Source organism: Mandrillus leucophaeus, unplaced genomic scaffold, assembly GCF_000951045.1.
Source record: "Mandrillus leucophaeus isolate KB7577 unplaced genomic scaffold, Mleu.le_1.0 Scaffold747, whole genome shotgun sequence".
In the NCBI taxonomy this organism is placed as follows: Eukaryota; Metazoa; Chordata; class Mammalia; order Primates; family Cercopithecidae; genus Mandrillus; species Mandrillus leucophaeus.
Genome location: NW_012108108.1, coordinates 268,933 through 283,875, shown reverse-complemented (window position 1 = coordinate 283,875; position 14,943 = coordinate 268,933). Strand labels below are relative to the sequence as shown.

Here is a 14,943-nt window from a genome sequence, read left to right as displayed (position 1 = left end):
CCGGGAATCGCGGGCGGCGCCGGCGGGCGGCGCGGTCCTCACAGGAGACCCCGAGGACTGGGGCTTGACCCGGAGGTGCAGAGAGCCCCTCAGAGCGGCAGGTAAGGGGTCCGGGGAGCAGGGCGAGGAAAGGTCCCTTCAGTGACAGGGTCGTTCGCCTCCACAGCCTCGGCTCCGGGGAGAGGGGCGGGGGCGAGCGGGGAGACGGCGAAATGGGCAGCGAAGTGCCTCGGTGTCCAAGGCGTGGGGAAGACTGGCTCCGAATATGACACCAAGGCGGGCTTCAGAGGCGTCTGGGGTCGCCACTTGGCTGTCACCGAAGGTGTCATGGAATTTGGTACCTAGAGCGTCTCTGGATGACGGAGACCAAGGATAAGATGCGAGGCGGATTGCTAAACGTGGCAGGGAATGTGGTGCAGAACGAGTTGCAAAATGTGCCCCCAGAATGCAGCATAAAAGTAGTTGTGAAATGTGCCAGGTAAAGCACAGGATGGGCTGGCCTGTGTGGCGTTGAGATTCATGGTCGAAGTGTTATTAGCGATATTAATAATTCCTCTGGGAAAGGAGGTGTAGCATAATAAAAGATTAATAAGGCTTATTGCTAGTTATTTTGCCATAGGAAATCTGGAGGAGCTGTGATAAGCTATTTTTTTTTTGAGATAGAGAAAGTAACCACGTGAAAGAAAAAAAGCAAATTGTGTCTGGCTGTGAGATGGGAAAGAAAAAATAGGGCTAAAATAATTCCAGGTTTTGCCATCAGCGTGTAGAGCACTGGTACAATTGTATCCAGTCTTCAGTTCCAGGTGTGGAATGTTTAGAATGGTCTTCACAAAACATAAACAATGATAATTAACATTAGGAAGACGATTTGGTGTTTCGGGTGTCTTTCACTCTCTTCTCTGATTCTCTCCAGGAAAAGACACAAACAAAACCCCAAACATCTTGACCATAATTTTAAGTTCAAAATCATTAGGCAAAGGGAAGTATTTTTCGTATGTGCCCTTTTCCTGATTTTTACACAGGTGAAAATATCTGTAATGAGGAAAACAAAACAGTATGGTGAACAAAAGGGATAGATTTTCAGGCATTTTAAGGGGTTGGGGCCAGTATCTATCACAATGGTTAATTACAGAGAACGGCAGTAATAAAATATTCTTGTATGTTCTTGGTGTTGGGATGGTGAAATAAAAAGAATACAGTAAATTGGCATAAAGAGCAACAACATGGATACTGTCAGTGGAGTGCTTCTTGCAGCATTTCCCAGGTAGATAGATCCTCTTAGGGATATGAGCACGAAATAAAACGTTAAACATTGTCTTTCTTCCTCTCTCCTGATCCCCTCTGTATCTAGATATTTATGTCTCTATATAGATTTATGTACGTGTATATTATACATTCATAAGAAATTACCCACATGCTGCAGAACATTTTGACTTCCATTTAAGAACATCTGTTTTGAGAGGATTGTCAGAACATAGCTGGAATTTCAGAAGTAACAAAAGACAACTCCGTGATCTATTTAATGTAACTTATATGTATTTACAGTGAGTGTAAATATACTATATAACAAAAGCAGAAGTATGGAAATGTGTTCATTAGAATGTACTTAATTATGAGATTTTAATGTTTTATGTTATAATTCTTGTAAAGAAATGAAATTACATGTGTGAATGCTGTTCTCATTATAGTAATTTGCCAGATAATCTGAAAATTCATACTGATTGGCTTTCCCTTAGATCCAAATTCAGCCATTGAGGGATCATTTGCTTCAAAGACAAAAATGGATTTTCCTTGTTGATTGATTTTGGGTTTTAGTCTTTTCTGTAGGTATGTCCCTTACCTTGAGACGCTGTTGGGGCTGAAGAACAGAGGAAAGGGCCAGAGGAGAATAAAGAGAATTCTGTTGGGTCTTCCTGTTTTGTTCTGACTGTAAGCCATATGTACTGCCACCCCCTACTGTCTGTAGGAAGAGGTGTTACAGAGCCCGATTCTTTTCTTGTTATCACTGCCCCCTTGTGTAAGGGAAGAAATTGATAGTTGCACTCGGGGAACCAGTCCTCTCAGATTGTTCTTGATAGAGTAGTTTTGTAGATCTGTGAATCACCTATTTTCTTCAGAGTTGAAGGGCTTTAAACTTACAGTTAATCAGGCCTCAGATTTGATGTCTATTTTAAATATAGGTAGCATTTCATGTTAGCCAGGAAATCACATTGCTTAAGAATCTTCTTGGCACGTTCAGGAAGAGGGTGCAATACAATTACTACTACATTCTTCCCTTATTGTATGCCGGGCATTGGTTCCAGGACCCCCACATATACCAAAATCCACGCGTGCTCAAATCCCGCGGTTGGTGTGCGGAACCATGTATAGGAAAAAGTCGGCCCTCAGTATACTCGGTTTTTGCATCCCATGAATACCGTATTGCTTGAAAAAAATCTGCATAGGAGTAGACCAGCACAGTTTAAGCCCATGTTGTTCAAGGGCCAGCTGTACTAGTAGTAACAGCTCACATTTATGTAGCACCTATTCTTTGCCAGTCCTGTTGTACATTGTTTTAATCAGTTCCAACACCCTATGAGGTATGCAGTTATTTCCGTTTTACAAATGAGAATCTGAAACACAGAGAGGTTAAATAACTTGTCCAATATTATATAGCTGAGAAGTAGAAGAGCTAAGTTTCCATTTAGGAATGCTAGCTCCAGAACCTGTGCTTCTCATCAATATACTATATTGCTCTCTCACTCAAGGTAGTATTGACAAGGCATAATTAAAATGCATGTGCCCATCATAAAGCAAGTGCTATAGATGTGGATAAACCTGGACAACTCACATAGATGTTAAGTCTGCATATATACAAAAGATACAGTTATTTGCAGTGTGAACATTTCTCTTTAGGAATTTGTTTTTTAATTTATTTCTGGGATTATGCCTAGAGGAGTATTAGTACTTTTTATGTGGTTAAGGAAATATTTGTGATGGTGGTTGATTTTAAGGGAACTTTAGAGGTAAAAAGTTAATTTCAAGTAAATTTAATATAGCGTGTGTGTGTGTGTGTGTAGTGTGTATATACACATTCACACACACACAGCCTTTTTAAGAGCACCAATAAACCTTTACTGCTTACTTTCTGTAGGGAAATTAAGGATAAATTATGCTATTTTCTTCCTCATATTTTTATGATCTCTTTTTCATTTATATTAAAAAGTACCATAATTAGCACAAATGGATTAGATGCCTATGTGCATTTTACCTCTAATGTCAACAAATGTCTGTTCACTCACACTTAAACATTGTTTTATAAGATATTGACCACATATTAGAAAGTATTTATAAAAATGTGTAAAATATAAAGACTCCACAATGCAGCCAACACTTATATGCCTTTTACCCAGCTTGAGAAATAGAACGTTATCTTTCACAATTATAATAGTTATTTTCTTCTCTTAGCCAAATCGCTTCTGCCATTCTTTTTCAACAGAAACCTTTCCTTATTGTGCTGTGAATTGCATATCTCATGTAACCAAACACTTCCCTTTTTATGTACATTTGTTGATATGGGAATTCAATATAATCTACTGCTTATGGCTAAAACTTATTCAGGATATGTGCTTATGTAATTTAATATATTTAATAAATTGTCATACACTCAGAGTTTGCTTTGTATTTGTACTGGTTACTGGTTGGTAGTTCTTTTTAGCATACTTCACTTCTACAACTTAATTTGCTTTGCAAATTAGAATTTTACTGACATTGTTAAACATTAATAGGTTATTTCCCTCTTCCATCATGGATTCTTGACTGTCCCATGCTAGCTCTGCTTTTTCTTTTCTCCCCCATAACTGCCTTTGCTCTTTCAGTATTTCCTGAATGACTCTGTATGAATTATTTTGAATGGAGAGGGAAGGAGACCCTAGAAAGGAGTATACTAATCCAGTCATTTCAAAGGGGACTATTGGGGTAGCTGGTACTGATTGAATATATGGTAGAACAAGTGTGCATAAAAGAAATGCATGAAAATCCTTTCCTTGTCATATTTCTTCCTTTTACACTGGAATTAAAATTAGATCTGAGACACTCTGATTGGGCACACTAGTTGAATATTATTGGATTGAACTTACCCAGAATCACCAATGTTAGCTGGGATATTTTTGCTGACAGTACAATATGCAGATTTTAATTCAAGGAGCTAGAACAAGCTGTTGCAGAGGGCTGTTTACTCTTCTAGTACTAGTCTGATCAAGGCAACAAATATTATAAAATAGTTTGTAAACTAGTTTAATTATTTGGACTTTTTTTTTTTCTTTCTGAATGAATTGAGACTCAGCATTGTTATATTTGCTTAATGTGCCTGTAGTCATGAAATGCTGTGATTATTCTGAGGGAAAGGCACTCTGTAAATATACTATACAAATAAATAGTTTAGACTTCGTTGTAATACCACGAGAACTACCACTTGGTTTCTTTGAATAGCATCTTTTGTAGTAACTTGCATTAGATGAAGATTGTTTAAGATGAAAAAAAATGAGTTGAGGAGATGTGTAATGGTGATGCAGAGTGTATATCCCTGATAAGTTTCTTGAAAAGGCCACGGAGAGAAATAGGTTAAAGAAGAGCTTAAAGACTAGAGCTGTGTTTTCCCACTCAAGCAGTCTCCTTCTGCCCTTCCCCTTTCCTTTCTTTTCTTTTTTCAAGACAGGATCTCACTATGTCTCCCAGGGTAGAGCGCAGTGGTGTGATCTTAGCTCATAGCAGCCTGTGTCTCCTGGGCTCAGGCGATCCTCTCACCTCGGCCTCCTGAGTAGCTGAGACTATAGGCACGTGCCACCACATCCAGCTAATTTTTGTGTTTTTTGTAGAGACAGTGTTTCACCCTGTTGTCCAGGCTCATCTCAAACTCCTGGACTCAAGTGATCCACCTACCTTGGCCTCCCAAAGTGCTGGAATTACAGGTGTGAGCCAACTGTGCCCAGCCATTTTTCTTTCTTTTAGAGCAGTCGTCTTTAACCCCTGGGCCATCATGGCCTGTTTGGAACCAGGGTGCACAGCAGGAGGTGAGTGACTGACCAGCCAGCATTACTGCCTGAGCATCTCCTCCTGTCAGATCAGCAGCTGCATGAGATTCTCATAGGATCTTGAACCCTGTTGTGAACTGCTCATGAGAGGGATCTAGATTGTCTGCCCCGTATGAGAATCTAATTCCCGATGATCTGAGGTGGAACAGTTTCATCCCCAAACCATCTCTGCCCCGCAACCCCCTGGAAAAATTGTCTGGAAAAACTGGTCTCTGTTGCCAAAAAAGTTGGGGACCGCTGTTTCAGAGGACATTTTGCTTTGCGTATTTAAGATTCAAGGTAATATTACACAGAGAACAAGAATTTTGGGTCTGAGTTTTAGAAGGCTAAAGCAGGTTGTGCAATTAGTGAAAAAAAGTGAAAAAAAGTTTCTGGGACTTTTTTTTTTTTTTTCTAGAGGGGTCAAAGTAACTATAATACCCTAATTTTTTCTGGAAACAAATTTATTAGGTCAGTTTATTTTAAAAAAATCTTTATAAATAATGTGAAAGCTGTGTTTGTGGATGTGTCGTATAAGTTTTTTTTTTTTTGTGGGCCACACATGGAGTATCTTGTTATGTTCAGTCTCTGTTTTCCCTTGAATAGTTGAAGGTAAACATTACTAAGTTTAAGAGGCAAAATAATTATGTTGGTGTTTGATTATGCCTTTTCTTCCCCATAATGTCAATTTCTGCCTTTATTCACTACGTGGTTTATACTGCGTATTAAACTCCTTTCTTTATCAGAACTTTCTAAGAGAGTCTCATGTCACTCATTTAAACTGAGTAGTTGTATTATAGAAATGATCTTGTTGGTGTGTTTTTTTTTTAAATCCAATTGCTGAGGAGACACTTTCAGTGTTTTTGTCAACTTTGCCTACCTTTCTTCCATTGCGTTGCTTCCAGAGTGATCTTTCTAAATGGTCATTTGATCATGTCACTTTTTTCTTCAGAATCTTTCATTGGCTCCTCATCACTGAATGGATAAAATGGAAACTCCTTAGCAAACCTTTTAAGGTCCTTAGTGATCTGGTCTCTGCCTCCTCTTTAGACTCATTGCCTGCCACTTCCTTCTTCAAAGTGCTTTAGCAATAGTAAACTGCGTGTGGTTCCTTCAGTATGTAATCTTCTCTTACCTTTTCATGCCTTTCTTTATGAAGTTCTTTTTTTCGTGGACTACTCCTGCCCTCTCCTTTGTTCTCTGGGCAAACTGCTTCACAGCCATCATGCCTTAGCCCAAACAGTGTCTTCTGAGTGAAGAAGGTTTTGCTTACTCCCCCAGGTGGGCTTGGGCACGATGTTCCCTATCTATTCTCCCCTTGCACTTGGTATATATACTAGTTGTCACCACTTTTTTTTTTTTTTAAGACGGAGTCTCACTCTATTGCCTAGGCTAGAGTGTAATGGTGCCATCTTGACTCACTGCAACTCTGTCTCCCGGGTTCAAGTGATTCTCCTGCCTCAGCCTCCCTAGTAGCTGGGACTACAGGCGCCACCATGGCCAGCTAATTTTGTTATATTTTTAGTACAGATGAGGTTTTTGCCATGTTGGCCAGCCTGGTCTCGAACTTCTGACCTCAAATGATTGTCCTGCCTCGGCTTCCCAAAGTGCTGGGATTACAGGCGTGAGCCACCGTGCCCGGCTGTAACATATTTTAAATATTTAATATGACTGGCTCATGACTAATGTGTGAGTTTTTTTTTGTTTTGTTTTGTTTTTGAGACGGAGTCTCGCTCTGTCGCCCAGGCTGGAGTGCAGTGGCCGGATCTCAGCTCACTGCAAGCTCCGTCTCCCGGGTTCACGCCATTCTCCTGCCTCAGCCTCCCGAGTACCTGGGACTACAGGCGCCCAGCTAGTTTTTTTGTATTTTTTAGTAGAGATGGGGTTTCACCGTGTTAGCCAGGATGGTCTCGATCTCCTGACCTCGTGATCCGCCCGTCTTGGCCTCCCAAAGTGCTGGGATTACAGGCTTGAGCCACCGCGCCCAGCCTAATGTGTGAACTTTTAAGCAGGTGCTGTGACTTTTCATCTTTTAGCCTCAGTATTATTAGTACATAGTAGGTGCTCATTATTTACTTATTGAGTAAGGATTGTTGATAGTTATCTCGATTATGCCTTTGAAACCTCATCTGTTATTGTGGAATTAGAGGGAATTTTAGGCTTGAGGAGGTAGGTTTAGAAAAATATACATATACACACCATCTAAAATATTATTCAGAGTAAGTCCTGGACTGTAATTAAAACTAATCCTAAAGATAAACCAGATTTTGTTCTTTTTTATGTTTCCTGGTGGCAAGAGGAAGATGAGAAGATTCTCTGTGTGAACTTTAGCCAAATGATTTTCTTTGTACAATGCCAAACTGTAGCCAAACTATAGTCCATAGACCAAATCCAGCCCATTGTCTGTTTTTGTATGACCTGCAAACTAGGAATGGTTTTTACAATTTTAGGTGGTTGAAAAGGTATCAAAGGAGAAATAATACTTCGTGACATATGAGAATTAAAGGAAATTCAAATTTCATTGTCCATAAAGAAAGTTCTATTGGAACTTAGCCATATTCACTTACTTACATATTGGGTATTGCTGTTTTTGGGTGCAGCAGCAGAGTTGACTACTAGTTGCTATAGAGACCATATGGCCTGCAAAGCCTAAATATTTACTAGCTAGCTCTTTAGAGAAAAAGTTTGTCCATCCTTGGTCTAATATATAGCCTGTGCCCATTAAGTCTTCATTGAATGTCATGAGTTGGAGATATAACAGCTACTTTTTTGAAGGGCTTTGCAGGGCATAATTCCTTCTATTTACTGAGAAGATTGGCCACTTTCCTTTTGTAATGATTTATCTCACAGGCGCCCTGTTGTACCTCCTGATGACACTCTTATTATGTCTAACGCTGAATAAGACTCTCACAAAGTGTGTTTTAAGATTCGATTCCTTTTTTATCTTTAAAAAAAAAAAAAAAAAGAAGTATCCCAGGTGGAGAGGAGTTTGGAGAACAGCATGTAGTAGAATGTTTTTCTTTACTCGGATCTCAGTTTCTCATACACATTTTTTGCAGTAAAAGATCATTGTTATATTTTTAAAAACCTTGATTTTGTATATTAGTTTGTTAGGCAGACACCTTGTGTGTAAGGTTTAAGACTTCAGTTGGATTAGTTATGTTGGAAAAACTGGGGGATTTTTGTGGAGTATATTAACATATTCATTCATTTAAATATTTATTGACTGCTATGTATAAGTTATTAATTTTACTACTATTATCTTTCACTTGGGGATGGAAATTTCATATTCTTCCTTAAAAGCTAAAATTGTAATTCAGAATCCTGTGTCTTACATATTTTTTCTACCCCTGGGAAAAATATAGTTCAAAAAAATACGTAATATCCTATTAATATTTGCCACTTCCCTAAAGTTCAGTAAGCCAATATTGATAGATTTTACTGTTTTGTTTATGTGGCAAAGTATTATGAAAAGCAAGGCAGTGATTGATATATTCCTTTTCATAAGTATCAGCAAATGTTTCAGTCATAAAATTCATAAAGAAAAGTACGTAAGCAATAATAGTGGAAAACTTTTGTTATTCCAAATGGATGATCTTTGAACCACATAGCCATTCTTATTTCCTTGTCTGTAGTACCATGCTAGCATTATCGTATGATGACATAACTGATTTTAAAGATTGACAACATTAAGCAATATAGCCCCCATTTTTTACTGCCGTGGAAATTCCCTGGCTAATCCAGCCTTGTAGGTAGATTATAGTTATTGAACTTGGAAATGAGAGTGGGTATATAGAGATTGTGATTTAGTCATTTTATGCTTGGAGAATCTGCTTCAAATCTCAGATCTCAGGAAGTTCTGTCTGCCTAAATGAAGGTAGTCACTTCTTAGCCCTTTATTCCTAATATTTCACTGGGTGGAGGAATCCCACAATTTCTAGTTCTGGTTGCTGAAATTTGATAAGGCACAGCTAGTTAGGTTGTAGGTTATAGAAACTTGATAGATACTTGTTGGACTCTGTAATTCTATTTCTGTTCAAATTCCATGGAATCTTCTAGGGCACCCTGGGATTGTGACTTAGTGTGAATGAATGTAAATAGCTTTTGTAGGCCTATGGAATGAAGACTTACTAAAGCACATAAATAACCATCCAACCACATACACCCAAATTCTGCTTCAGGATCAGAGAATCTTAGCTTTTCCTTTTTTGGGTTTTTTTTTTTTTTTTTTTTTTTTTTAAGAGAGACAGAGAGACTTTGTTTGAAAGCCATTATTCAGACTTTCCTATATTATAGGATGACAGTTCTGTTGCTCAGTTGTAAGAAATTTAGAAATTCCAATGATGAAACCAATATATATTGGAAAGAATATGACTCTATGAGTTTTGAATCATGAAAATGGGTTTGAATTACTGCTCTGTCACTAATTGTGTGAGGGGCCAAAAACCTATCTCACAGGGTTTTTATGATGATGAAATGAAAAAATCTTGGTGAAAATCCTTAGGACAATGTCTAGTACTTAGTAAATGGTAATTTTTATTAGCCTGTGGAAAGTATCCTAGATTTTTCTTTTTTGATATATTCCAGCTCCTCCCAAGTTTTTACTGGCATTGTCACTCCAGCTTTTTTTTGTTATCTTGTCTTGATTTCGTTTTCAGCCTTGCAGGGCATTTTAGAAACCCATGGTAGTTTAGATACTGATTTATTTTATTCGTATCCTTAAATTTTCTTTTGTGAAGTATTTGATAAGAGCTGAGAGAGTTTTTGAATAACTGTAAACTGAAAAACTCAGATACTGCTGGGCCTACTCCTGTTATGCATTTTTTTTGGACTATTTCTTTTGAACGCTATGAACTTGACAAAAATTAATTTTAATCCTTTCTATAAAATCTCAAACCTTAATGTTTCTTGAGCTGAGTCCCTTGACAACTTTTTTTTCCAGTTTGATTATGTAAACATTTTTAACTTTTACAAATATCTTTTTTTGTGAATAGTAACTTGAGCTTTGCTCCTTACACCCTTACCCCCAGCCGGTGCCTCAGGTTGACAGCTTTTTGTAATCTTTCTTTTTTAAGGCATTGTATGTGACAGTTAAGGTGGACTGCTTGGAGGGTTTTTTCTTTTTTGATATCTACCTACTTAATAAAAAAAAGGACTTATCTATTTACAGTGTAAAATAATATATTGGACAATTTTACCCATTTTTCTGTAGTATGATCAGTTATTTAGAATCTTGTAAAAAGTAAAGTAGAGGTTCGTCTTCAAAGAAACTTTCCTCCCCGTCGAATTAGGAATAAATAGTAAGTTCTCTTAGAAGCAAAATTTATTCAAAGACCTGTGCTAACATTCTTAAATATCTACTAGCTGTAATTAAAAAAAAAATCAATGTACTTTATATTCTTTAACTCCCACAATTTAGCCTAAATATTTGCCCTGGCATGCTTATACTCGTCCAAGCAAGCATTAGGTCATAGCCTGTTCCTCTTATTTGGAGGTATTTTTACCTTTCTTAGCATTCCACAAGTTACTTCCTCCTCCTTTGTTCTCCTCTGCCTTTGTCTCTTTTAAAAAGTTCTAAGTTACTAGCCAATTGGGACGAATACAGAATGTGAGGTCCCCTTCCAGCCAATGGAAACTGGACATGCAGTAAGATGGACACGTCAGGTTATGAATGACCCTGTCTCCTTTGTTCCGTGTACACTTTGTGGCAAAACTGCTGGCGAGTGTACCCTTTCTGCAGAAAGTAAAAATGGCCTTGCTGAGAGAATTGAATTTATGTTTGAGTGCTATTTCTTTGCAGCACCAAGGAACAAGCATTCTGTTTCTAAATAAACATTTTTTACATATAACAATCGTTGTTCCGTAAGCTTCAATTATTTCTGTAGCACTTTGTCAATTTCTGCTTATCTGTGTATCTTTAGTATAATTATTGATGAACTTGACTCATTTTTTTCTGTTAGTTTCATCTTTGGTTTTCCTGATCTTTTTAAACTGATAAGTTTGTGCTAGTTATAAAATAAAGAATAGTTCATCCTGAAGACGTTTCACTTAATGCACTTCATCTTTAGTTTTCCTGATCTTTATAAACTGGTAAGTTTGTGCTAGTTATAAAATAAAGAATGGTTCATCCTGAAGACGTTTCACTTAATGCACTTCATCTTTAGTTTTCCTGATCTTTATAAACTGATAAGTTTGTGCTAGTTATAAAATAAAGAATAGTTCATCATGAAGACGTTTCACTTAATGCACTTGGGAAAGACTACTTTTATGCAACTCTGGTTCCAGATTGGATTGTTTTGAATTTTAAAATAACTTCATATAATGAGTCTTCTCCTTGCTTTAGATAATTTAATTCTGTTTTTGTCTTTGAATATGTCAAAGGTAGGCATTTATTGGTTGTCAACAAATGTTGATTGTCATTACTTATAATGGGCGGCTGGGGTATTTCTCCCCTATCCCCTAACATTCTACCTATTTTTTTTTTTTTAATTACAAAAGTAATACATCTGCTTGCAACCACTGAAATAAACTCTAGGAGTCAATAAAGAAAAAGTTAGTATTTTCCTCTCCCCTCGGGTTTCTCCCTTCTCTAGTTACACTCCTTGGAGTAGCCAACATTAACCAACACTTCGATGAGGAGTATTTTTCAATGTGTTTCTCTTTGCTCAAAAATATGTAAGTGTATACACATAAATATACAGGCTTCTTGTTTTTCTAATTAAATAGGGATCATATTTATTGCTTAGTAACATGCATTATTCATTTAACAATATATCATGGCTATCACTTCAGTTCAGTAAATGGAACTCTAATTAATTTTAAAAAGCTGAATAATATTTTGTAGCACATTGTACCATAATTTATTATGTTATTTTCCAACTGATGGACGTTAAGATTATTTCCTTTTTTTGCTATTATAAACATTAATGCACTCTTATGACTAGAGAAGCAAACATTTAAAATAAAGTATTAGTAAAATAAATCCAGCCGCATATTTAAAAGGTAATATATTACGATCAAGTAGAGTTTATTCCAGGAAGGCAAGGACATTAAAATATTAAAATTTTTATAATACATTCTGAGATAAAAACTATGTGATTATTTCTCTTTTTGGGGGGACAGTTAGGGGCTTCATATTATATTTATACAAAATGGCATAGGGAGATGCCTGCCCCTGTGGACAGCAGTCCAAGTTTTATACAGTTCTTTGGTCTTAAAAGTTGATAGACAAAAGTCTTTATTCTGGAGTCTTTGGAGGGGACTCTATGGATCCTGTGCCTTGGCCTTGACTTCGTTACTGGCCTTTGGTTGCTGAAGCTTAGTATGTTGACAGTATGGACAGCTGGGAAAGAGACTGGGATGGATAGTGTGGGTGATATCCAATTTAGGGCTGGCACCTTTTAAGAGTACCAGTTTGATTGCTTTGGGGTTGATGAGCACCTGTTGGCCTCTGTATGGTGCTCATTGCCTTGGAAATGTTGGCCTGAATCTTTTTGAGGACTTTTTTTGTTGTGCTTGTTGGCAGAATTATGCATTCCTTAGAATCTGAATGTCTTGAAGCCATTTCTGTGCCATTTTCAGGACTGGTCTTCTGTGATACTGTTCTTGGATTTGGCTATATCTGTACTGCTGGCTGCAACTCTGGGAGTGGTGGAGACATGGAGCCCCATGTTGATTTCAGTAGATGCCAGCAAAGCATTTGATGAAATTTTGAAATAATTTCTTCAGAATATATATGGCATAATTTCCTAATCCTTACTTGAATGAAGATGTCTTTTATCTTGATTAGGGAAAGGTGTCTTGACCAGATATAGTATTCATGGATCATAATCCTTTTTTTCATACAGCATATACAAGTTATATAACACTGTCTTCAAGCCTTTTGTGCAGATGAAAAGTCTGATTCTCCTTTCTTTACAAGTGTCTTCTATACATGCAGTTTTACCATCCTTGTATGCCCTGAGCTTTTCAGGTTTAATCTCATTGTATACTTTATCCCTTTTATATCATGAGAAACACAATGCTGCCAGTAACTCCTGTCTTTATAGTTCTGTGTTTCTGTCTTTCTGACCCCAGTTTTTTCTCTTTTTTTGGTCTTATTCTTTAAAGTAAAGATCTTTTATCTTGTTTTGCAATAGCATGTTAACAGTTTTGGTATGTTATATGGGCTGTCTTTCTGGCATGCCTTCATTGTCCGTAGGGATGTTATTCTACTCCTATTCTCTCATTTCTTATACTAGCAACTTTGTGTGAGATTAACCGTGATACTTTTCTGTGACTCATTTTTATTTGAAATAAATTTTAAAAATATTTTAGAATGTGGCTGGGTTTAGGAAGCGTTTTCTAAATTTACAGAGCTTTCTCTTCTCTCGCTTTTCTGTATTGTTAAAAAATGTGGCAAGGCAGGGCATGGTGGCTCACACCTTTAGTAATCCTCACACCTTTCGTAATCCTAGTATTGGGAGGCTGAGGCGGGAGGATTGCTTGAGGCCAGGAGTTTGGACTAGTCTGGGCAACAAAGTGAGACTTTGTCTCCACAAAAAATTTAAAAATTAGCTGGGCGTGGTGGCACATGTCTGTGGTCCCAGCTGCATGGGAGGCTGAGGCAGGAGGATAGCTTGAGTCTGGGAGGGTCTAGGCTGCAGTGAGTCGTGCTGGTGCCACTGGAACTCCAGCATGGGCCACAGAGTGAGACCCTGTCTCAAAATGAATGAGTGAATGAGTGAATGGAATGGCAGCTTGCCTTCTGAGATTTCCTGGCCTTATTCTCCTTCACTAGTTTGGCTTGAACCTTCTCTTTCCTTCATCTCTCTTGTCTGACCCCAGTTTTCACCACTGTATGACTCTGAAACCTTTCCTTTATGCCTTCTGGAGTTTATTGTCAGTCATCTGTACAACTCTATTTCTTTTTAACCTCTTTTCTAAACAATATCTCGATTTCCTTGCTCTACCTGAAACTTAGCTCTCCTCCTGAGGGCTCTCCTTCTCTTGAAGAGTTCTTTAGTGGTGGCTCCTCCTATTGGGAACAGAGATGTTCTGTTTGTTTCTTATTGCGGCATCTAAACTTCTTCTGGGCTCTCTCCTACTGCTCCAGTCATGTAATTATTGGTGATTTCAGGATCCATACAGATGCTTTTCCTATAGGTTATCTGTAATCTGAAATCTGAAATGCTCTAAAATTAGAAACTTTTTGAGTGCTGATACGACAACTCAAAGGAAATCTTCTTTGGAGGATTTCGGGTTTTCAGATTTGGGATGCTCAGTGGTACATATATTCTAAAATATGAAAAAAATTTGAAATTGGAGACACTTGTGGCCCAAAGCATTTTGGGTAAAGAATACTTAACATGCAATATACCCTGGCTTCCTGACTTCCTCTCCTCCATTGATTTATCCTAGCCATTCAACTCTGTGGCATATCCTATGCAGATGCTTTTAAACCCTCAGGGCATCTGCATTAACTGGGGAGCTTTGAAAAACTAGATGCCTAGAACTCACTCCCAGAGAGTCTGATTTCTTTATCAGTTTCTGACATTTTACTCTCCACCTACCACCTCCTATTTTTCTGGCTACTTCTGGTACCCAAGAATCTTAATTCTTTGACCTCACTGGGACTTTCTCATTTGCTACCTTTTCTGTTCCATTGTACCCTCATATCCTCATTTCCTTTTCCAACTAGCTGAGTTTCCAAAACCTGTCATTACACTTGCTCTCCTGAGTCTACTTTCAGCCCTCTTCATGATATGAAATTCATATCATGAATTTCTAATGATAATTCATTAGAACAATTGATAGAACAGGAAAACAGTATAGGTTTGATTACAGCTTTATTCTTTCTGAGTTGTTCTTGCTTGGCCAAACCTTGATGAAAACCAACTCGATCTGTTTTATA

At 37.8% G+C, this 14,943-nt stretch overlaps 1 protein-coding gene across 1 annotated transcript in view; it reads left to right on the top strand.

Annotated features, from left to right (window-relative positions):
- Window positions 1-14,943, top strand: part of LOC105529076 (protein TANC2-like) — a gene marked incomplete at its 3' end in the record, with an annotated part of 274,386 nt that continues 259,443 nt past the window's right edge. Inside the window, exon 1 of the mRNA XM_011966129.1 lies at window positions 1-101. The remainder of the gene's footprint in view (window positions 102-14,943) is intronic.